The following is a 26,427-nucleotide window of genomic DNA, read 5'->3' on the forward strand; positions in this document are numbered from 1 at the left end:
TGCTGAAAATGATTTATTTAGATGCAGGGGTCACCACACTTCAAAATCTCCCTGGAAGCATATAACAGTGAAAAGTCATGTCATGAGAGGCCACTATAGAGAGACATCAAGGATACCTCTGGGAGAAGTGAACGATTCTAAAAACCACTCCGTTTAAGTCCTTCACACCTAATAAATCATTAAAGTAGACCTTTTTCATCTTTGATATTTTTTTATGTCTCAAATACTACAGTACATACATGTATATGGCTAATGTGCTTGCTTTGCATCTATGAATGTTTTATTGTATTGCAGCAGCAGCATTGTCTCTCTCATGTACATCTACCCCATGTCATCAATATAAAATGATTATGGTGTTTCACTTTGTATATATAAAAATATAAAAATGTTAAGAAAAAAAAAGTTTTTTAAAAGATAAATAAATACAAATGCATAAAAATAATGTTAAAATGAAACATATGTAAATAATATCTTAAATAATTATAAGTAAATAAGCTTCAATCAAATAAACAAAATTTAATACAACTTAAATACTTTGATTTTTTGAAAGTAAAAAAAAAACAAACACATAACAATAAACTTTAAAATTTAAGAAGCATTATTATTGTTAAAAAGTCCAAGTTAAAGTAAAAACAAGTCAAATAGTCCTCTGTTCCATAAATCCTCAAAATGGAAATGTTTCCTGCTCTTCTTTATTCCTTATTTCTATTGTTACATGTATCTGTAAATATATAATTTATGCATATGATATTAAATGAAAATAATTTCCCAACTTCTCTAGAGTTGTCATATGAAATTATGATTTACATTTAAATTGTCTACTGATTCTTATGTGGTCCAAGTTTTAATTTAAATTGAATGTTTCTAATTTCACTAATGTAAAACTAATCAGATGTGAAATAATTGCCAATGAGACAACTATCCCCAAAAAATCAAATGGAGTGGATATAAGCAATTTTATGCTACACTAAAGCCTTCAATCATGAGAAAATCCCATAATGTATATACTTAAGTTTGTTTTTAGATACTTGTTATTATTTTTTTTAAATTGAATTTATTCTTATTTTAATCTTAAATAATCAAAAGTATGTATATAAACTTCAATAAAAATAAACAAAAAAATTTAACTTTTGGTGTAAATGAATAATTTATTTTAATGACTTTATATGATATGTCTGATAAGAAAAGGTCATAAACATATACAGCAACATATGTTCAAAGAAATTTTTCTATTTATTTATTCATTTCCTTCAGTATCTTAACATGTTAAAGTTAAATTTATCATTATAATGACATATCAATCTTTTTAATAGATATTAATATATATTTTATGATATTAAATGTAAGTAAACGTCATAATTACAAACAAAATATCAGTATGAGAGCAAAAATATAAAGTAAATGCACAAGTAAGTCTGCATTCAGGTTGAGAATTCAAACTCTCCTTGTGCAAGTTATCTGAACTAGGATTGCTGTAATCAAAGGTCTGTGGTTATCTATGACGGACGGACAGACAGACAGACGGATGGACAATGGTATACCATAATACCTCTCATAAATGGGCGTATAAAAAGGAGGGTTCTTTTTCCAAATTGTCTTTGCCTAATGAATATTCTATTAAGAATTTCTTTTAAATATTTAGGAAATTTCCTTTTATCATTAAATGACATTTTATCAAAATAAATGTGAAAATTACTAAGAATATTCATTTCTAATGAAAATTAATCTTCAAAATGACAACAGATTATGGGTCTATTCTAAATTTAAAAAAATGGAAAATTAATAAAAAAAAAATCATAACTTCATATTACATTCCTTTAACTGTATCTGAACATGATTAATGAAAAAAAAAAACACTGACTAGATTGTCATAATCTTATGAAGAATATTTATATTTATATTTCAAGTAAAGACAGAAAATGTCGATATGTTGACTTTCTTATCAGATAACCTATGTGTAACATCTGTGGTCAGTTTATTGGGAAGAGTGATATATAAATTACAAGGACTTCAAACTGTGAAGCTTATCAGTTGTGAAATTTGAGATTCCCTCAAATCTGAGGGCATTCTTCGGGCTGTACTATAAAGTATATGAGCAATCATGCATCCACCACCAATAAAACCTGGTCACAACACCTTGCCAATACTGTGGCGTTAAAAATCAACAATCAATCACATATAATTTGTGTGTTTTTTTTTTATTATGGAAGGAGGGGCAGAACTGATACTTTCCTCCTGATTAATATTTCATATACCTGAAATCTGTTCAAAATATTTTTCATGACCATATATGCATTATTTAACAAAAAAATGGTACTGTTGTTCACATAAACAAGGGTCTGGATGGGGTGTCCTCCATTTCTATATTATTAAATCTTTTAGTGTCATTTGTCTCTATTCTTTATACTTTTTGCCCATCATTCTCTTTTCTCAATAAATTAGCACAACATTATTCTCTATTCCTTATATTTTTTAGTCAATTTTTCTCTATTCTTTATACTTTTAGCCATAGTACTCTATTCTGCTGTTATTTTTTTTTGTCACACACTCATTGAACTAACCTTTTTACTATTTGAGAGAATCAAACAAATGATCACAAATGCTTTACACAACCATAATTAAACTAAAATATAAATGCTATCATTGACAGGCCAAAATTAAAGTTTTATTTAAAATTGAAGTCTCACGCTGGGAAAGGGGCGTTTATTAACATGTGGTCTGTGGAAATTTCAGCATCGAAAAAGGGGCAAATATATAGCCATAATTTGGCATAAACCGATCCGATCAATAAAATTTTGTTATGGATATTGTTCATATCTTTCTACTAACCATTAAAAGAATATTACTAGAATTTTGTGAGCAGAGAAACCTACTATTCATGTGGATCTGTTGAAAAATGGCGTCGATTTATGTGCTTCCCTTTCGCAGCCTCAGTTGCAATTTGACACGGAGTGATGGGTAGTTATGCAAATATTTAGGGACTCCCATCATCATAGATACTATTTTTGGTCATTTTATATTTAAATAGCCATTAGGATGCAAATGTGTCAGTTATTTTCAGAAGGGGAAAACACCCGCCATATTTTTATCTTCCAAAACAACAAGTCACTTGCCATTTTCAGATGTTTGTTTCTTGTAAAATAAAATCTCCTAAGAAGAAAAAATAGCATGGTCACCTGTTAAACTTACCTATATAACTAATTGATGATGAAATGATGCAAGTTTAATTGTCTTTAATAATAAAATTCTTGAAAAATCAAACGTACACGATGTAAACAAATTACCGAGATGGTGCGATACTGTCGTCGTCTATGTAAAAATCGCGATTGTCGCCCTTGAATTTTTGTCCGTTACGTCATATGGAAAGGGGGGGGGGGGGGGGGGGGGGGTCAAAGAATTTGTTCCCATCTTGATTCAAAAACCTTATTCATTTTTTAGAACAACCCAAAAACATTTTTTATTCAAATTTGAGTGTTGAATTTTATAATGTTTTATCAAAAATAAATATTTGTGATAACTCCTTCCTGAAAAGAAAAAAATGTTTAGATCTATATTATGCATGTCTGTTTGAGAACCATTTCATAAGACCGATGATTTCTATAGAAATCATTGATGGGACCCATTATAAATACATTTTTTTTATTATTCCTGGAGTAGATAATAATTTTCTTTTAATCTTTGGGAATTATTCAATTTGTTTTTATGTTAAAATAATTAACTTCATAATTTTGATGAAGAAAATCCATTTCAATTCAATTTTTTTTCATCAAAATGATGATTTTCATTTTCATCTATCAACAAACTTTTTAAATTGTAGTGGCATGGTCGGTCAACTGATAAGTTGTATGGCTGATTACAGGTAAAGCAATAACTTCTATTTGACAGTTGCGTGTACTCTGGGGTGTGGAATACCTTAATTTTATGGGGAACATCCTGTCCATGTGTAATACTTAATATATTCCAACAGATGACATTCCACAAATTTTTCTTCTGTTAAATGAATGATTTGTATATCATCATAATTTGCTATTTATATAAACCACATTTTGGTATAATAATTATTTACCATATCAACATTGAATATTATGAATGTAGAATGAAATATGTCTACAGTATGATTGGTTTGAATAATTTAATCTATAAGATTTAGGAATCAAAATTTGTAATTTATTTAAAAACCCTCATTGAAATTGTTTTATATCAACACACCCACATTTGAATTATTTTATACTTTAGATTTCATAGCCATATTTGCATTTGTAAAAATATTTATATACCACAATTTTCAATTATTTTACATGCCCAACTTTTATTTTTGTTGTAAAGAAGTGTAACTTGAAACAACAGTATATTATATAAAGAGAAATAAAGATTAAAGTTATATCATGAATATTGGTCATGATTTGTAAAACTCAGAACTGTCAAGTAAATTTAAGACACGATTCAAAATGTTCAGAATATGTCAAGCCATACTGAAAAAAATAAGAATGTCGAGAATATGTCGAGAAATTTCAAGATAGTATTCAAATGTCAAGAATTTGTCAAGAAATTTTAAGACCATATTCAGAATGTCGAGAATATGTCGAGTAAATTTCATACAAATTTAATATAAATGAGAATTTGTCAAGAAAAATTAAGACACAAGTCATACTTTTGGAGAATGTCGAGTAAAAGTTCATGCAAATTAAGACAAAAACTGGTCTTTTCAGACTTTTAGACTTTTGTAGTGTTGGTAAGTTGTATAAAGTGTTTGTTGTCAATTAGATAATCTAATCATGATAATGACAAATGCCCAATACCTGAAATATTTATGACCTTACAACTCTATTATATTGTTAATCAGTTTGTTTTTTAACGACACGTGGCCAATGCATAATTAACCTTTAAACAAACTCTGTTAAAACGGGGTTTTGATCCCTGGAGGACGCCACACTTTGCAATGAATTAAATCTATATTTGTTAACGTTTTCAAATTAAATAAACTGAATGGATTTCTTAAAATTCTCAAATGGCTTTAATATTATTACAAACAAAACGAAACGTTTATTTAACATTTTTTGCAACTTTTATCTTTATTTTTGTTCTAAGAAAACCTTTCTTGCTTGGTTAACTAGTGTGTGTTGATTACCTTCACTAATTACTAAAGATCAGACGACCTAATTAAGGATTTGTATAGACCTAATCAACATGATAATTGGTATCGAATATGATCATCGGTCATGTATGACATATTCCAAATAACGGCGCGTGTTAATAAACACTTCAATAACTTCTGAAATATTCAATTAATTTTATTCAAACAAAAATATTAAGATAAAAAAATAAATCATTTATCGGACGCATACCCTCAACGCCCACTAAAATATCTATTACATGTCCTGAGTGCACTCAGGAGGCCCTGAGCGGTTTTAAAACGTACCTTAAAATAATTTTTGTTGACTGTTAAATGAAATACATTTCAATTCATGGAGTGTCAGTGAGTTATAATATATTTTACAAATGAGGGCCCAACTTTGGTAGTCCAACTTGAACACATTGAGCGATCGTATATATGCAATCAGAAACTGACAAATGTAAAAGTTATGTTTGGCCAATTAATTCGGATCATGAGGTCGAAAGTATATGAACCCTGACGGACAGTCAGACACAGACATCTTACTATCATTCAATATATCAAATACAATTGACGTCATATATGAAACATGCAGACAGACATGTACACCATACACCAAATACCGTGGCCCTATAGCATACAGGTATGTAAGCTTTATAAATATAATGGGCATAAAAATGAGAATTCAAAGTTATGAATACAAAATAAAACATCTTAATGTATAAAAAAAAACAATACTTATGAAGGACGGACAAATGAACTGGTATTGATACAATTTACCAAGTCTGTGTGGTATTATAAGATATTAGATCCAATGGAATTGCACGATTGTAGTCCTATTCACCAGCAAAAGAGACCCGGGTCAGTCATGCCAATCTAGTTTTTTTAATACAATAACAAATATTAATTATCATATAATTGAAGAATAATATCAACGTCTTCGTAGCATTAGATCTTTCACGATCCTTTTCACGATCTTCAAAAACCGGTACGTGATCTTTCACGATCCGAAATATCAATTTTGTGTAAATTTTTCTTTTTTTACCAAGTTTCAGATTATACAAAATAACTATGAGAACCATTTGATGCATTCAAATAGAATGCCCTTTTTCGAAGAAAAATAGTTTAATTTATTGGAATTTGTGAAAAAATCATGTTTGTTTACATTTTTGATGTCACTGAAATATCGAGGAGCAATATGCCTTTTGTTGTTTTGTAAAAACTATGTACTTTTAGAACTGGATTTTCTCACATACTGATCATAATGTTCAACCATTTTGACAGACAGTTTTATTTTGTTGTAAATTTGTCCGTGTAATTAATTAAATTAGATTATTTAATGACATTTCATATGTCTTCTCGATTAAATTTCTTTCACGATCCGGTACCAGAGCTTTCACGCTCGTCTCGCAATACTTGACCTCCGTTAGATATTTTTTCACGATCATTTCTCTCGATAAACCGAATGACACCCGTGTTAGCGAGTACACACACATTTTGTATTCAGACAATGTACATTTATTGTTTATATCCTACAATTAATAACTGGCGCTTTAAGGTTCGTGGCATATAAACTCTTATGTATTTAATTATTTTGAAAACAAAATGAAAATTATGTCTAGTGAATAACCATGATGAAATAATTGTTTTTTCCATAATTGAATCGTGCATTATGTGTATTGGATTACTTAATTGCCTTCTTTCTAGTGCGATCTATTTTATTTACTGACAAATGACGAAATAATGCAATAGTTAAAATCAAATATTTTACAAAACTTTGTCACGATTAAAAAATTAAAACCGACTGAATGAATTAAAATATGAGAATTCAATGACTATCGATGTCGAAATTAGCCGTCGGTAATAAACAGTCAGTTTGTGTAAAAGAAATAGCTACCAAATTTGTTTTGTATGTATGTACAAAGTATATGTATATTGTATATAATCAGCCCTTCTGTATATTACTTGTTTTTATAATTGATTCAACAAATTTCGCTTGTCCAGGTGTCAGTAACGATGATGTTCACACCACGAGTAGTGATAAATGACACAATAACACAGCGATCGATCAATAATATAAGTAAAAATTGCGTGCCGTATGCTGAATGTCACCCCTCCTCTGAAAAAGGACGCTAATTTTTATATAAAATCTCGCAAAATTATGACCCATATTTTGGCATATCCTCGTTCACCCAATAATAGGAAGTGAATTCGTCACCATCATGGTTTCAAAGAGAAAGTAAAACGTTAAACGCCTGATTGTCGTCCAATTAAAACACTCGTTACATTGTTCTTTTGTATATTTAGAATCCGAGATAAACCTAGATTTTCTCGAGAAATGAGATAATTCATTATCTGAAATTGAGAAAATTAATTATCTGGAGATAAATTAGGATTATCTGAAAATCGATCAGAAAAACCTAGATTTTCTTAATATTTTGAGATAAACCGGGATTTTCTCCAGATAATGAATTTTCTGTATTTTCTGAGATAAACTAGGATTTTCTCGAATTTGAATTAAGCTGAGATAATCTTAGTTTATCTGAGATAAACCAGGATTATCTGAGATAATCCTAGTTTATCTGAGATAATCTAAATTAATTAATAAAAGTGGTTCAGGCATGCCATATATATAATTTGTAATGCATTTTTGTTATTCAGTGTTCACTTATTTTGTGCTATATCTCGTCTCACTATTTTTAATATATACCACCTTTGATTATATTTAGTATGACGATAAATTTTCACTTCTGTTCTCGTACTATGAACAACAAAAGCAAAAAGCATTTAATAATAAAAAACCATGCATCAGAGACTTATATCAACTAAAACACATGCCTGGGATTTATGAATATACAACAACGAAAACGAACAGAAATGACTTTTCTTTAAAAAAAAATTGCGAAGGGATGATTTCAACATCACCGCTTGGAACTCTTTGTGAAAATGCCTTCCTTGAAAGCAGCATCCCTGTATCCTTTATCTCAAATTTGATGGGATAGATGTGTTAAACATATTCACTAAACTTTAAATTATTTAGTGAGAGAACATCATATATATATAGCGGAAAGTGAAGTTAAAGGATAATGTTAACTTCTTTTTTTTCTTACAAAGAAACTCTTGTATGAAGGCAGCTTCTTATGAATAAAGGAACACGTCGGCAATAAGAGAATCACAGCTGGATCCCATGGGAATGCTGATTGTTTGTTGAAAAACACGTCCCCAAACGTAACACATATGTTGTTAATGAATAAATCAAGCATCTTGATAATGTCAGTTTCAGAGAAAAAAAATGTTTCAATCGCAGTTATTTTATTAAGTACGAATCATCTCTTCCTTTGACACGATACGTTAGCCATTCTTTTTTAAGGAACAGAGCAGGACCAACTCTTTCAATTTGTCTTTTATTTTAGAATGGGTAGTACTTGTGTACAGTGTATAAAGTAAAATTTTCTAATACTCTTACAAAATGGAAGAGTCTTAGATTATATTTACTCTCAAAGATCTTTGTATCCACATCTGAATCACGCCAGCCCTAGAAAAGGTAAATTATGACCGCACACACGTTTATTAAGCCTTCCTTTTGTTTCATCGACATAAAGACATTCACAAAATTTACACTATGATCCGAAGACGAGATTTGATGATTTACAATTCAGATCATCATAGCTTTTGGTAAAGTAAGATTTTTTTAATTTTAAATTGCTTGTAAATTGAGCATCTGCTATTACAGGTTTTACAGTTTTGGGTTTTACAATAAGAAACGAGACAGTGTTATTCAGAAACTTTATTTGATATTGATTTCAAGATAAATAAAGATTGAGTAATACATCAGTTAAAAAAGAGTCTTCCTGAATTCACATATATATCCAAATTCATAAATATTGCAAATTCAAACCAACATATCGATCCAATATTGTCCGCTAGTTAATCTCACGCAATTTCCAATAAACAAATCATTTATTTGTTGATTACCCCAACTCTCGTATAGATTTGAGGTTGTCGTGTTTCCAGATGGCCATTCGAACTGTTTACCATCTTTTGAATGTAATCCTATCCAAGCTTCATCTACAAAAAGATATTAAGAATATCGATATGTGTTTCATTTTCATTTGTGTTTGTTTATTTTATGTATATATTTATTATAAAACATTGATTTCTGGTATTTGGCATATATATGATATATTTTTTCAGGAAGTCAAATATTATGAAAGGAAAGCAGTCATGATGTCTCGCATGAACTATTTTTTCACAAATATCATACTTCACAGTTGAAGAACAAGTATCATGATGGAAGAAAAAAACATTAAAATAATGTCCTATAATTGCCAAGGACTTCACATGAGAGAAAACAGGGAGATAATTTTTGATTATATTTATTCAAATGATTTAAACATATGTTGTCTCTAGGATACACACTTTGTAGAACAAGATGAAGTTTTGATAAAGAACAAATGGAAAGGCCATTGTGTTTTTAATTCATTTGCTTTAAATAAACGAGGAGTTGCTATTCTGTTTAAAAAAGAATTTTAACTATAAAATACATAAAGTTAAAAAAGATGGAGATGGCAATCTGGTGGGATTGGATCTTAATATTGAAGACAAGAGATTTTCTCTAAAAATGTTTATGGGCCAAATATTGATACTCCCTGTTTCTATGACAAATTAACAGAAATAATAGATTTCTTTGGAAATCAGCTTTGTATTATTTGTGGGGACTTTAGTCTTGTTCAAAAATTCAACCTTGATACCCATCACTATATAAATATAAACTATCCAAGATATAGAGTGAACATTTTAGAAATTAAAGAACATAGGAAAATTGTCGACCCATTTAGAGAATTATACCCTGATCTTAAACGATTTACATTGAGAAGGAAAACCCCTTTTAAACAATCTAGATTAGATTTCTTTTTGATTTCTGAAAGCCTTATAGATGACATTTGTGAAGTAAACATTGGTAATAGCTACAGGTCAGATCATTCACAAGTGATTTTGACTTTAAAAATAAATGAATTTATAAAAGGCAGGGGCCTTCGGAAGTTTAATAACTCTCTCCTTCAAGATCCTGAATATGTAAAACTAATAAAACAACAAATTACTAACACAGTTGAGCAATATGTAATGCCAGTGCATAGAGGGGATGCTTTACATGGTATTGATAATTTAGATATTCAATTAGCAATTAATGACCAATTATTTTTGGAGACCCTTCTTAGTGTTTCCCCTATCACACAAAAAGGGCATGGTAACTTAATTGAAAAAGGGCATCTATAGCGCGCAAACATTTATAAAAAGGGCACCTAGAGTGTATGGAAAATTAACAAAGGGGCACCTACAGTAATCTGCAGAAAAAAAAAAACAACAGGTAACCAGTTCAATAATCACTATTATATTAGTTGTATTTTAACCTTATATTAACCTTAGTTAGAAATTATAGTATGTGTCTTGATGTTGGTTGGAAGTAATTTAGTCTCATTTAAATTGTTACAAAAAAACATCCTTTTTTCTCCATAATAGTTAAAAATAAAAGCATTTGTTAAGTGCTCCTATAAAGGAGGATTATAAATACAAGAAGTAAAACAGGAAGTGATCTAGTTTATGTTCAAAATACGAGTTTCTTTAAATTTCATATTCAGGGTTATGAAACAAAACCTTTGTTTACCAATTTAGTCAAAACTATGTATACCTTTAAAATTGTTTCACAATTCATTTAAATTTTTAACTTAAATAAAGTTTTTCAGGTGTACATGCTGTACATAAACAAATGGATAACATTGGACTTTTTCATTCTGTATTAAATATCTAGTATTTTTTTAATTATCTTAAGTCCCCTAATTAGCAGTTAACAATCATTAAAAGAGGTGATAAAACTGCCAAAGGCAAGGTATTTAACTTGAGTGTTACACAATTAGGTTATAATTTTAACGAAAATGGCCGATAGGCATGAAATTTTGAAATTTAATTTTTGAAAAGGCTTCTATTTAGGGCATTTTCGAGACAATGGCGTCATCCAAAGAAGTGAATAAAGGGCATGGCGTCATTTATTTAAACAAAAAAAGGGCATGGCGTCATTTAAAAATGGCATGGCGTCTATCAATGCTAAACATGCTTGGGGGAAACACTACTTCTCCTTGAGATTAGAGGTAAGACTATTTCTTATTCAACATTAAAAAAAGAGAAAGGATAAATCAGGAAATCCAGCTGACTGAGGAAATACAAAATTTAGAAAATAAGGTAAGTACAGAGGACAATCTTGATAAAATAGAAGCCAAAAAATGTCAACTTAGAATTTTTAGACAGAACAAGGTTAAAGGTCAATATGTTATGTCAAGGCCAACTAATTTCTTTTGTAATTTAGAAACACAAAACTTTGTCAATAAAACTATTAAAAAACTAGTTATTGATGAAAATACTGTAGTAGAAAATCAAAAAGAAATCTTAAAACAATGAAAAAGATTTTATGAAAAACTTTACATAACAAGAATGTCTTAAAAAAGTAAGGTTATCAAGGGAATTACCATTTTTGACATCTAAATTAAACGAGAACGAAAAAGACTCCTTAAAAGGTAACATTTCATTTACTGAATTAACACAAGCTTTAAAAAGGATAAAAAATAATAAAAGTCCTGGGTCAGATTGTTTTACTGCATAATTTTTTAAAGTATTTTGGATAGACATTGGAAAGTTTGTCTTGGGGTCAAAAAATTATTCATATCAAATAGGGGGAATGTTTGTCACACAGAGGCAGGGAGTTATCACATTTATTCCAAAAGAAGGCAAGTCAAAACAGTTCTTAAAAAAATGACGTCCAATTACACTTTTGAATTCAACATACAAACTAGCTTGTAGTTGTATAGCTGAGAGGATAAATTCAGTTCTAAACAGAATTATTGACTCTGATCAAACAGGCTTTATCCCGGGTAGATTCATTTGGGAGAACTGTAGACTTATATATGATATTTAACACTTTACAGAAGAAAATGATATCCCTTGTATATTATTACTCATTGGTGTTGAAAAGGCCCTTGACTCTTTATCATGGGCTTTTCTCTTTGAAACACTGAAGTATTTTAATTTTGGAGACTCTATTATTAACTGGATAAACATTGTACAATGATATTACATCAACTGTCACCCAGAACTGTTGTCTGTCAGACTTTTTCCGTGTGGAGAGAGGCTGTAGACAGGGGGATACTTTGTCTCCTTACCTTTTCTTGCTATGTGCTGACATATTAGGCATTTTAGTGAGAAATAATAAATGAGATAAAAGGTATTACAATAGATGATTCAGAGTATATCTTGTGCCCAGTAGTCAGCACTTCTGTGTTGACATGAATTATCATTGATATGGTAATAATTATAAATTACCTGTTCACAAAACTTTGAAATTTTGAAATACTAAGGCTTTTCTACCTCAGGAATAGATTACCTTAGCTGTATTTGGCAAAACTTTTAGGAATTTTTGGTCCCCAATGCTCTTCACCTTCGTACTTTATTTGGCCTTTTTAACTTTTTTGATTCGAGCGTCACTGATGAGTCTTTTGTAGACGAAACGCGCGTCTGGCGTAAACACAAAATTTCAACCCTGGTATCTATGATGAGTTCATTTGTCTCAATATGCAGACGACACATCACTTATTTTAGATGGGTCGCCTTCCTAACTGGATGCATCTCTCCGTATATTACAATTCAATGCTGTGATATCAGGACTGAAAATTGATTTAGACAAAACAAACGTTATATGGATAGGTAGTAAAGACATAGTCAAGACTAAATATGTGTAAAGTGGGGACTAAAATGGGCTTTTGGTACCTTCATATTTGGGTATCACTTTCTGTGTTGATTTGATAGAATTTTAAGCCTAAATTATGCTCCTCGCATACAAGAAATAGAAAAAAATATTACAAAAAAGGGTCAAAACAGTCACTTACCCCGTTTGGTAAAATAACAATTATAAAGTCACTTATTATATAAAAAAATTATCACCTGTTCCTGTCAATCCCCGGTCCAGATGATAATATGTTACGTCAACTGAATAATTACATTTATTCATTCATTTGGGATGATAAGCCTGACAAGATAAAGCGGGATCTTCTATGTCAAGAATGCTTCAGAGGGGGCCTAAAATGATTAATTGACGAAATTTTATACAAAGGTTAAAACTTACTTGTGTTAGAAGATTATTTAAGTCAAAATCTAAATGGATACAATTATTTACCTCCGAACAAAATATGGCTTATTTTGGAATCATTAAAAAATTAAAAAAACACATTTTTTCATGCCTGAAAAACTATGTCAAAACTCAGACAACCATTTCATTTTGAGGAAGTCATTTCGGCATCTATATGGAATAACGAGCATATTAAAATTGAAAATGTCAGCGTTTACTATAAAAAGTTGGCACATCATTGGGTATGGACTGTAAAATACCTGTTAGATGAACATGGAAATATATTAAAATATGCAAATTTTGAAATAATGCATAATTTCCAACCCATGTTTATACAGTTTTATGGGCTTATACTAGCAATAAAAAAGTGGTTACAAGCCATTGGAATCAATACTGAAAGAAAGAAAAAAAAATATCAGGCTATTGTACCTTTTAATATCAATATTTTCTTCAAGCCAGAAAAGGGCACAAAGGACATGTATTCTATTTAAATCAAGGAACTATATAGATTTTGCAGCAGAAAAAAAATGTGAAGGTATTCTAAATAAAGTTATAGAAAATTGGAACAAGTACACTTTGGTGTTACCAAGGTTTCAAAAAAAACACTAGGTTATGTTGGTTTTAATATAGAATTATTCATTATATCTTTAAACAGGGGCGAAAGATACGAGAGGGAAATTCAAACTCATAGATCGATAACAAACTGACAAAGCCATTGCTAAAAAAGAATAAAGACAAACAGACAAAAAATAGTACACAAGACACAACATAGAAAACTAAAGACTAAGCAACACGAAACCCACCAAAAACTGGGGGTGATCTCAAGGGTTAACATGAACCTAGTTATTTGTAATGTGTGTACATTTTGCATGGAAGAGCCAGAAACCATAGAACATTTACTTTTGGGATGTCATATTGTAGCCGACATTTGGCACAATCTAAATTCTTGGATTTTCGATATAGTTCATATCGAAATTCCACTTAATTTGAATATAGTCATTTTTGGCCTCTATGAAAATTATAAATTAAATTTTATCATATAAAGTTATTTTACTGGCAAAGTACTTCATTTACAGATCTAAGATGCAAGATATAAAACATAATATAAAAGGACTTCAAAATAACATAAAAGACAACTTGATTTTACAGAAACATATTTCCTCAAAATATTTAAGTGTGGAAGAACACAACTTGTACTGGAACCCCTGGGCTAAGCTTACTGATTAAACTTGAAGGAGGTAAATGCATAGACATATGTGTGTATATGAGTATTTGAAAGTATATGTATACTGTTATACCATATGCATGTACATATATTTCTTGCACTAATATTACTATTATTATTATATTAATGAAAATGTTATTACTACACTCAACCCATATATCTCATACTGTTATTCTTTAGAATGCTTAGTATGCTTATTTTTTTCACTTGCTTGATTATTGTGCCACAAGATAAATACATGTTGATACCTTTAAATTCATGAAGAAAAAAATAATTATAAAAAAAAAGAATATCGATATTTTATTCTGTATAACGCAGTCATGTGTTGTTCTTAATTTTAATAAAGAACAAATGTGACATGTCCGATAATATTTCTGGTTCCCTCATTTGAGGCATTTTTTTTGTTGCTCTGATCGTTTTGTAGTTTTTGACGAAAAAGTTAAAAGATACCAAGAGGCACTAACGACTCAAATTCTAAGGAAAACATGGAACTCAATGGCCGAGAAATAAAAAGATTACAAACAGTCTTAAGATATTACGCTGGTAACTTATTTTTGAGCAATACGACGCCAAACTAAGCATTGTTATAAAAACCAATGTTAAATTTCGGAATAATTTTTTATTTCCTTAACGACACCCGTTGCGATATTGTGTTTTAGTTCAATAAGTGAAACCTGACAATGAATCGAATTGTTATTTATTGTACGTAACACTTTATTAACCGCGTGTGTTCGACGTGCTTCTTACAAGTTGCATGCATGTTCGACAAAACTAAACGCTGCAAAGCCAGTGATGTTTTATGTGTACATACGCAATAAAGTCAGGAGTTATATGTCAAAAACGGACCTCTGCAGAAAAACCGAAATTGTTTGAGGTCAATTTTGCTTGAGGGAGTGGAACATATATTCTTTATAATTTGGTAATTTATGAACGATGAATTTTAAATAAGTTTATGTTAAAATCATAACAATACATCTATATTTTAGTTACTATGATGAAGTCAAAACAGTTTTAACATGGAAAAACAAAATACCGTGGATTCATTATAATTCGCTGGATACCAATTTTCTTGGTTTTCGTGGGTACCGTCGAACCACGAAGTTAAATGATCAACGAATTACAAATTTTCTATCAGGTTGTATGCAGACGTTGGCAAAACTACGAAATCACATATCCACGAAAAGGCAAGTTTTCCGCAATCCACGAAAATTGGTACCCACGAATATAAATGAATCCACAGAAGTTTAAATTTCAGGAATCATGACAAATAAGATCATGCCCAATGGGAATAAGATATCCATTGATAAATTCAATGTCACAAACACACAAAAAAAGTATTTGCATAGCAAAAGGTACTTTAGCCAAATTAAAAGCTCATTTTGAATTCATAAAAATAATTTGTGACTTATTGTTCATGGTATAAGGATATGAATACAAAGGAATATTTGATAAATGATTATCACTAAACGGTTACATGAACTTAGTGGATTTTTGACCAAACGAGGTTATAAGATAAGGAGTCTACGCGTGCTAACAATAACAGCCGCAATGGCCTATTACAGTACAAACAGAAGAGACGAAGTGAAAAAGTTCCGTTTGTTTCAACATAAAATCCCGCCTTTACTAACCTTTCACGTTTGATAAATGATTATCACTAAACGGTTACATGAACTTAGCGGATTTTTGACCAAACGAGGTTATAAGATAAGGAGTCTACGCGTGCTAACAATAACAGCCGCAATGGCCTATTACAGTACAAACAGAAGAGACGAAGTGAAAAAGTTCCGTTTGTTTCAACATAAAATCCCGCCTTTACTAACCTTTCACGTTTGATCCGTGCCAATTGTCAGATTATTGCCAAACACCTAAAAAGTTATCCAAGATCTTTCCTCAGCCTCCTGTCTTAGATTTTCAGAGATCAAGTCTGACAGACTTATTTATGAGAGCTGATGTATCCTCTAATAAAAGCTCTTCAACTGTAGGATGGTTAAACAAGTGTGGTAACAGACGATGTCTGATTTGCCAACAAAAACTAAATGTAACTTGCAAAATCCAGAATGATGTATACATTCTTCAGTGTCGATGTGGCATGCATTATGTTAGCGAGACAAAACAGTCATTCAACAAACGCATGAATGGTGATCGAAGTAACTACACCTGCAAGCCAAATTTCCACGTAAGTCGTCATTTGAGATCAACTGACTTGCTCGGGAAGGTTCACCTGGACACGCACAAGCTGATCTCAAAAACCTTACCATCAAAATCATAGACCACAACGAGGGTTGGTAAAGGGCCGACAGACTTGCTCGGGAAAGTTCACCTAGGCACGCTCAAGCTGATCTCAAAAACCTTACCATCAAAATCATAGACCACATCGAGGGTTGGTCACGGGCCGACAGACTTGCTCGGAAAAGTTCACCTGGATATGCCCAAGCTGATATCAAAAACCTTACCATCACCATCATAGACCACAACGAGGGTTGGTCAAGGGCCGACAGACTTGGATAAGAAAGTTAAGGACAGTTTCGCTAGAGGGCATTGAAGAAAAAATACAGAATGAGTCCCTACCATCACTTGTTTCCAGTAACTCAGGCGTCAGTACAGGACTCATCAGTTTAAAGGAACTTACTCCTCCTCCCAAACATCAATATTGAAAAAAAATTACCAGCGTATTGATTCGTGATAATTTTTTTAACGATCAAGATTATAGTTTCAGTTTTACTACCACATGTCAAGATAAGAAACATTTTACATCTTACTTATAAAGGATATTAGTTATCCGAAATATTTAACATTTGTTCATGATTTATTTTTGTTTTTGTGTGATAATGTACTCTTTTAAAAATTGCTTACTATTTATTATATTTTGTAGTGAACAGTATCATAATTATATGATCCATCGCCCCGTAATATTTATCGTTGGCTATTATTTAGACATTTTATATATATATATATATAACTCGTCTAAACATCAGCCCAACAATGTTAGATCTGTAAATTTGCTTTCGCAAATTTTTTTGTTCCTCCCTCGCCGGGATTCGAACTCATGCTACTGAGATATCGTGACACTAAATCGCCTGCACTGTATCCGACGCGCTAGACCACTCGACCACCTAGGCTTCCCTATATATATATATATACGCCTAAAAAGTGTACAAAACAACACTAATATAAAAATAAGGAAACATTAAATGTAATTATCTATAAATATTTTGGATAAGAGGTATCCTTCATCAGTATAATTATGATGTAAAATGAATCATATCAATCTATTCTGCTTTAACTATAACAATCTTGAAATTTCTACAATTAAAATCGAACACAAAAATGCTTGTTCATTTCTAAAATGTAAAAAATGACGTAGGTTATATAGGTATTTAAAACAGAGACTGCATAGATATGCTTCTAATAAAAATAGTAATGTGCGAAATGAACTGGTACATTTCTAAAATTTCAAAGGTGACGACAGTTAAGATGTATCTTATTTGTTAAAGTTTTTCTTACACATTGACATTAGGGTGTCAAACTTCTTTCATTTAGATCAAAACACCAAAAACTGATAAATAACCTCATTTTTATTGGTGGAGGACGACGTAGTGCCTGGAGAGAACCTACAACCTTCGGCAAGAAAACTATTTATTAAGTTGGGAGTTGAACTCACAATCACCGCGTTGACAGGCTAGTGATACACAAATGAATTACTAAGACCATTCGGCCATCAATGCCAACACTATTAGCTGAAAATTATGAAATTCAAATTTGTGATGCAACTGTAACGTCTTTATACCATAGAAGTTATTAAACTTTCATTTAAATGCATTAATATAAATCTGAGATAATCGGCTGATTGCTTACCTACAGTTGAACCAATGAAGTTGTTTTCTTCCTCCGTATTGATCTCTACAAGACTCCCACACACGTAGGAACAGGATGTCTACAAAATGTTATAAAAATATTAATAAAAATACATATATGAAATGCATTGCTTAGAACACAAGTTTACAAAACACGCCAATACGTTCAGAAAGTACATGGATACTTTATTAAAATTATCATTCATACAGATTTTTTTAACAATAAATATCTGAGCTTTAAGCTATCGTTTTAGCAAATGTATCAAGCACAACAGTCATTTTATTTTCTATTACTTAAATGTATTGATAGCTTGAAAAAAAAACTTCAATGAAAATAACACAAAATTCACCTGTGCGTCGGGGTAATTTTTCTGGTCTCCAACAGAAAGATAGTTGAAATTTTTGAATGAATGAAAAACGGCTGAGCTAATATCATTCGGAACACCTAAAAAAGAAAATTCTGAAACGTTGAAACAATATCAATTGTGAATTTTCAAGGTAGTTCTGTTTTTTGTATTCACCCTGTTCATTTCAATTAAAAAAAATGATGCTATTATATTACATTGGTTATCTTTCTGGATAAAAAGTAAAATATAAAAAATACCGAACTCCAAGGGAAATTCAAAACGGAAAGTCCTTTATAAAATGGCAACATCTGACGCACAAACACATCTAACGAATGAAAAACAACCGTCATATTCCTGACTGGGTACAAGCATTTCCATATGTAGAAAATTGCAGGTTATACTGGTTTATAGATAGCAAAACCTCTCATTTGTATAACAGTCGAATAGCATTTGCAAGATGTTCTGTAACAAATCTTTGTCATTTAGATTTTATTTCTGCGTGACACATTGTGTAGATTATACATCATCATATTTTTTCTTTCCATCTTCAAAAGTTTAATATAATTATATTGTTTTATGTTGTTAGTCACACTTATCTTATCATTCTTCAAATTTGTTTTCTTCCTGATATATACATAAAAAAATGTCAAATTTGATAAAAAAAGAGGCGAATAATACCAAAAGGAAAATCAAACTCAGTCGAAAACTGACAACGCGAAACATATCAAAGGACATAACACAACATAGGAAACAAAATTCTGAGACACAAACCCAAAGAATTACTAGAGATAATCTCAGGTTCTCCGGAAGAGTAAGCAGATCCGAAAGATGATTGATGCTCAAATACAATACTCAATGAAAAGCAATACTTCATAATAGATACATCTTAATTATAACAGTTATACATGATTGAAAAATCTATTACTGTTTGTTTGAGCCATATCGTGTGCGACTGATAAAATAATAAACAAACTAAAAAAAAAATAGACATAACGGTATTTTAACAAACTAGAACAGATTACCAGCATTAATCCCTTTTGTATCGTTAATTTAATTTGAAAAAAAATCACACTCATAATATATTTATACAAGGCAAACTATATTCCTATAACGGAACTCCGAACCACTAACAATCGAGAAATTGACGACTGAAAATGTATCATTCGTAAGCTCTCATCTCATTTGTTACCCGATTATATTTGATATCATCAAAGCAAATTTATTTGTACTGCATAAAGGTAATAACTGTTGTGCGACCTATATTTTTTAAGAATAAACGAATCTTAAGATTTGATGAAGATAATAATCTATGTTATAAAGTAAAATGAATTTAGATGTGGTTTTTGTGAATGTATATTTGTTGTATCTAGCTTTACGCTGAAAAATTGTATTTTTCCATTCTAAATTTTATAATATAATTAAAACTAATCAAGGCTGTCCATTTTCGCTGAACTATTTTACATTATTATTTAGGAGCCTGCTGAAGCCCGCCTGGTGGTTAGATTTTCTCGGTGCGTTAAAGACTCATTGGTGGCCTGTATCTTCATTTGCTCTTTAGTCGGGTTGTTGTCTCTTGGACACATTCCCCGTTTCCATTTTCAATTATATTACGTAAAAACAAACTGAAAACCTTTATACTGCATCACATGCAGTAAATGCATGAAGTGTTATAAAGGAAAATTCAGAGATTCTAAAAGCGAACTTGTTTACGAGTTCACAGTCATCAGATTTCGGACTCCTCTTGCACTCGAGGAAACTGTTTAAAGTGGCTACAAAGAAAGGTGCATGAAAGGGCAGTCTATGTTTTTTTTTCTTTATACAAGGTGCCGCCACCAGATCTTATTAAGAAGCTTTCCAAGGAAAGAAAAAAAAAAGAGAATTGTTTCACTTACACATGTTACATACGTCATTTAGTTTATTCATATTGTTATCATTAAATAGATATGAGAAGATGTGGTATGAGTGCCAATGAAACAACTCTCCATCCAAGTCACAATTTGTAAAAGAAAAACCATTACAATGCCCCTTTTACTATTTGTATTAGCGTTAAAAAACCTCACCCGTGATAACGTTACCTTGAACATTGGTTAAAGACCTGGTAATTGTCAGAGAAGACATGTAAAAAGTAAAATCACAAAAATACTGAACTCAGAGGAAAATTCAAAACGGAAGGTCCCTTATCAAAAGGCAAAATAAAAATCAAACGAATGGATAACAACTGTCATGTTCCTGACTTGGTAGAGGCATTTATGTAGAAAATAGTGTATTAAACCTGGTTTTATAGCTAGCTAAACCTCTCACTTGTATGACAGTCGCATCAAATTCCATTATATTGACAACGATGTGTGAACAAAACAAACAGACATAATAGGTAAAAAGGTAAAAAAATTAGGGATACAACAGTCAACGGTTGTGTTATAATCTTAATCACTATAAAAACAAACAAATATGTAACAAAGAAGCACAAAAAGGCATAAAAAATGAGAGACAAGAATACAAAAAATTATCACAAAACAATAACACAAGGACGGGATGTATCAGTACAGAACAAAGTCATATATATCAAAGAAACACAAAAAGGCATATAGACAAAATTATCATAAAATAATAACACAATGACGGGATGTAAAAGTACAGAGTCACGTCAAATGGATATCACCAAAAACAGACTCATAAAGACAAATAAAAGAATACCATAAGACGTAATTAAGATGATAAACAACGTCAGTACTCAGGATGTTTGAGAAGAAAAAAAAAGACAACATTTTCTTAACAAAGTATGCAGCAATCATAACATTTAAAGTTTTAAATAATATATGGAATAATACACTTATAAAACGAAAATTACAAATAGCATTTATCTGACTCCAAACGCCAGATTCCAAGCATTGAATGGTGTCATTCCCATACAGGCTGTGGTCAGCTGAGCAAGTAAGGCTGCCTATACTGCCAACGGATCTCCCTTCTGCAACATTAGATATGGCCCAATTTGTACAAGTTTTGGTCGGGGGTTCAGGACAGTTAACTACATCTACAATAAAATACAATCAACACATTCACATTGAATGTACAATACCATTTTTACTTCTATTTACAAATCAATGCACACAGGTTGCATTTGCAATTTTGTTTTGCAAAAAGTGTTTTCGAGATTGATTTCCTATGCATAAATTAAGATTTGAGACTCGTTCAATAATGTAGAGAATGGTTTTGTTTCATGTTGTTTAAGTTAAGGATTGATTGGTTGATTTTTTAAGTTCAAGGAAACTTTCAATACTTTTGTTTTTAGTTTGACTCTTTTACATTTAACTAGATATATTTCATTTTACTCTTTAAAGACAATATGACTTAAAACTGGTTTGTTGGTTTGTAACATTTTTTCCATGTTAAGATAAACACTTTGGTGATGTAGAAAATTTATCCTACTAGTAAAAACTAGACCGAAGCACGTGTTGAAAAGAGGTTAAACCTTTTCATGGGCTTTGCAAAGAAAAGAAGCGACTAAAAATGGAATACTCTTTACACTTAAAATGTCATTCTGTAATTGTTTTACTAGAGTCTTATTTTGGAAATTTCTAAAGAATTATGTTGAAGGATGAGCGTCGTTTAAATGGTACGTTTAAATGTTAGCCAACAAAAAGTAGAATAAGAAAAATACTGAAGCCAATGAAAATTCAAAAGGAAAGTCTCTTATATTTAACAATTGCAGATCAAAATCTCATGCACATCAAACGAATGGAAAACAACTGTCATATTCCTGACTTGGAACTTGCATTTTTTTATATAGAAAATGGTGGATTAAACCTTGTTTTATAGCTAGCCAATCCTCTCACTAGTATGACAGTCGCATAACGTTCCATTATATTGACAATAATGTGTAAGCATAACAAAACAGACATACAATGTTTACATTTGTCATTTCGGGGCCTTTTATAGCTGACTATGCGATATGGGCTTTGCTCATTGTTGAAGGCCGTACGGTAACCTAAAGCTGTTAATTTCTAAGTCATTTGGTCTCTTGTGAAGAGTTGTCTCATTGGCAATCACACCACATCTTCTTTTTTATATATAATGGGTTAAAACCTTAAAAAATGGGGTACAGCAGTCAACATTGTGTTATTATCTTAATCACTATAAACAAAAGCAAATATATCAACAAAGAAATACAAAAAAAGCATAGAGACAAAGCACATAAGCAAAAACGAAAGACAGGAATACAAAAAATTTACCATGGCATTATGACATAATGGCGGTTGTTTAAATGACGAGCCACGCAAAAATGATATTACCAAAATAGACTAAACAGTAAAAGTAATAATTTACAAAGACAAATAAAAGAACACTATAACAGGTAATTAAGATGACAAACAACTTCATTTCCTAGAATTTAAACCTCAAGACCATCGTGTAATATTTGTGAAGTTGATACGGAATATTTATCAACAAAATCTTAGTATCTTCCAATGAACTTTTTAGAAAAAGGACAAGACGTTTTTTGCCATAACCCTGCTTTATAAACTCTTTGTTCAAACACTGGTAACATTTTATAAAGTCTGAGTAGCAGCTGCAAGCTCCTGACGACCGATTGAGTTGGAAAATGTATATCCCATATGCAGGTGAAGTTTGTATATTTGACGCTAAGGTGGGGTAAATTTATAATTTCAAAATTAAAGTCGTCTCGTTTGTCATAGATTCTGGTACTAAAATGACCGGTTATGTGAAATTCGAGGTATAAGTCTAAAACTGAGGCGGAGGAAGCCGTGTCTGCTATTTCTTAAATTTGTAGTTCTAAGAGATATATTGATGAAACCCAATCAGAAAATAGAAAGAACATTATCAATATATCTGAATGGGAAATTAAATGATCTGGCTTCTTTGGCGTTATTGTTTTTGATAAGTGCCTAATGGAACTGTGACTAATTCGTAAAAAAGAAGAAGTCGGCAAGGAGAGACGCTCAGTTTGTTCCCATATGAATGCCGCCAATTTGTTGAAAAAGTCTACCCCCAAAATCAACAAATATGTTGTTCATAACAATCTTCAGCATGCGGGTCACTTATTCCTCGGGGTAGCATGTTTTACCTTTTTGTTCACAATTAACAAAATATGGGGTATGGTATACCAAAGCAATACATTTATAGCGTATGCTACCATTTTTATATTAAAAAGTATTGTGGAATATTTGTTTTAGACGATTTTTCTATTTGACATGGGGAATGGTAGTATAAAGGGTTGAAAAATCAAAGGTTTTGGGAGAATTATTTTTTGAGAAAGATCGATACTTAGAATTATTCAGAATCAACATATGGTTAATACCACTACGCGAGTAAAAAGTTTTACAGTATTTCTGAAGACCGTCTTTCACTGCAGACATAATTTTTGTTAATCTAATGGACAATTCCTTTCTAAAATATGCAGATGAGCCGGCAATGTACCATTGTTTGTACGGAATTTTGTGAAGCTTAGGTATATAATACAAACTAGGTAAAACCTCAGATTTGCTGCTCAATGTAATGTTCCTTGAAGCCACGAAGGACTTATGATTCGCCAAAATCTCATCAATAAATATTATCTGATTGATTTACATTTAAGGTGTCAGTCAACCAATTCAAAACGTTTTGTAATCAACCAATTTTTTTCCAATGTTTACAGCTTTCTAAATACTTTACCGTAAGTTTAACTTCATAGAAACCAGGTATAGTATGGATTATATCAACTTTGTAGATACAAAGTTTCAAATAATGTTTAATGTTTTGCATTGAAACACGATTGTTCGGAAGTCAACAGCTATTAAACTTAACCCCTGGTTTTCTGCAAATCTTTAATACCATCTACCATTGAGCTTATTAATCCTCAACTTTCAATGCAAGACCATGGACAAGTAAATATTGCCTCAAAATAGTCTACATATATTTCTCTCTCACCAAAAGTTTCATTTTTTAAAATTTTTTGGTAAGTTTAAGTAAACAATGAACCCAAAAGCACTACTTTTAGTCAATGAAGGGCTACTTTTTCATTTACATGGAAGTGTTATAATTTATCAGCAACAGATTCAGATTTTGGCAATTAAATAAAAAAAAAAAAACAAGATATTACAGCGATTAATATTGCCATACGAATAGATTGATAAGGTATCAATTTGATGACAGAAAAATAGACGTTATTAAGATTTCATTCCAAATAAATAACCACCAAACATCTTCTAAAAGTCTTACTGCATCTGGAAAATTTGAGATAATGTCACGTTTCCTATATTTTCAAAACTTTTATTTAATTAAAAATTAAATATTTTTGTATTACGTCGATGTAAATTAATTTACACGTCTCATTCATTTGAGGCTAACAGCCCTCAGATATGACAAGCTTGCATCTAACACATGTTCAAAATTGAAGTTGGTGAATTGGTGGTCTGATACTTATATATAATGAGCAATAACATGCTAAATTATTAAAGAGGTCATAACCTACCGGTAATTTATTTTTTGTAGCAATGATCCGGTCTCACTGAAATAAAACTATATTTATTAATCCTTCGTCAATCATGAATTTTATAACGATTCATTAAATAACATATTTATACAATCGCAATATATCGACACTGGCGAAGAAATACCTTTTGTTTTAGCTATTGTTGACTTAGATCGTAAAACCTAGGAAATCCTCATTCAAAACTTCGCTTTTGAATATCTTAATTTTTTTCTAATATCATGTGACCGGTAATCTTTTGTCTGTTGATAATCATAAAAACTAGGGAATAAATGTACAATTTTTTACTTGAAACCGATTAGTTAAAATTATTGATTGATTGATTTTTTAGCCATGGCTCTGTGTTGAAGGCTGTACCTATAATTATTAACTTTTGATACATTGTGACTTTAATGAAGAGTTGTATCATTTGTACACATACATCATTTTCTTATTCATAAAATGATGTCACATTGCAAAATGTATAAACAATTTTATTTTCTTTCTGATATTCTATATTTGATATATATCTTCATAATCACGCTGATGAAGGATATCTGTTATCCGAAATATGTAAGTTTATATCCTGGTACATATTCATAAAAAAAAACCTAAGAACTTAACACAAGTATTTAAACAAATTCATATATTAAAAAGATAGATTTGTATCACCTTTTCAGATAGTAAGATATTTACGGAGTTTTAGAATATATATGAAAAAAAAAGATTAATCAGTTTGTGAGAAAAACAACTTAAAAATATATACATACAAAGACGTTTCAAAAATTGCACATTTTAAATGCACATTCAATATAAAAAAAGAAGATGTGGTATAATTGATAATGAAACAACTCTCGATAAGAGACCAAATGACACAGTAATTAACAACTTTAGGTCACCGTACGGCCTTCAACAATGAGCAAAGCCCAAACTGCATAGTCAGCTTTACAAAGCCCCGAAATGACAAATGTAAATCAATTCAGACGAGAAAACTAACGACCTAGTTTATGTACAAAATAATGAACGAAATACAAATATGTAACACAGCAACAAACGACAACCACTGAATTACTGACTTGTATAAATAATGCTTGTATATATGTTTTCTAATTGTTAAAAGTGTTTTATCATACCTGATATGTTATACTTATTAGGTGTAAAGCAATTACGGTGATAAATAAATAGGAACATGAAAAATAAAAACAAAGATCATTATTTATTGAGAGAAAAAAAAAACGATTTTTAAGCTGTA

The 26,427-nt window shown here is 30.8% G+C and overlaps 1 long non-coding RNA gene across 1 annotated transcript; it reads right to left on the reverse strand.

The window, feature by feature from the left end:
- Positions 1-388: 388 nt before the first annotated feature.
- On the reverse strand, positions 389-3,116 carry LOC127703824 (uncharacterized). The gene is made up of 2 exons (XR_007983063.1): positions 2,874-3,116; positions 389-721 (listed from the first exon to the last, which is right to left on the reverse strand). It is a non-coding gene; the product is annotated as an uncharacterized LOC127703824 (long non-coding RNA).
- Positions 3,117-26,427: the final 23,311 nt, after the last annotated feature.

The sequence above is a fragment of the Mytilus californianus genome, unplaced genomic scaffold (assembly GCF_021869535.1).
Source record: "Mytilus californianus isolate M0D057914Y unplaced genomic scaffold, xbMytCali1.0.p SCAF_52, whole genome shotgun sequence".
NCBI classification, from domain to species: Eukaryota; Metazoa; Mollusca; class Bivalvia; order Mytilida; family Mytilidae; genus Mytilus; species Mytilus californianus.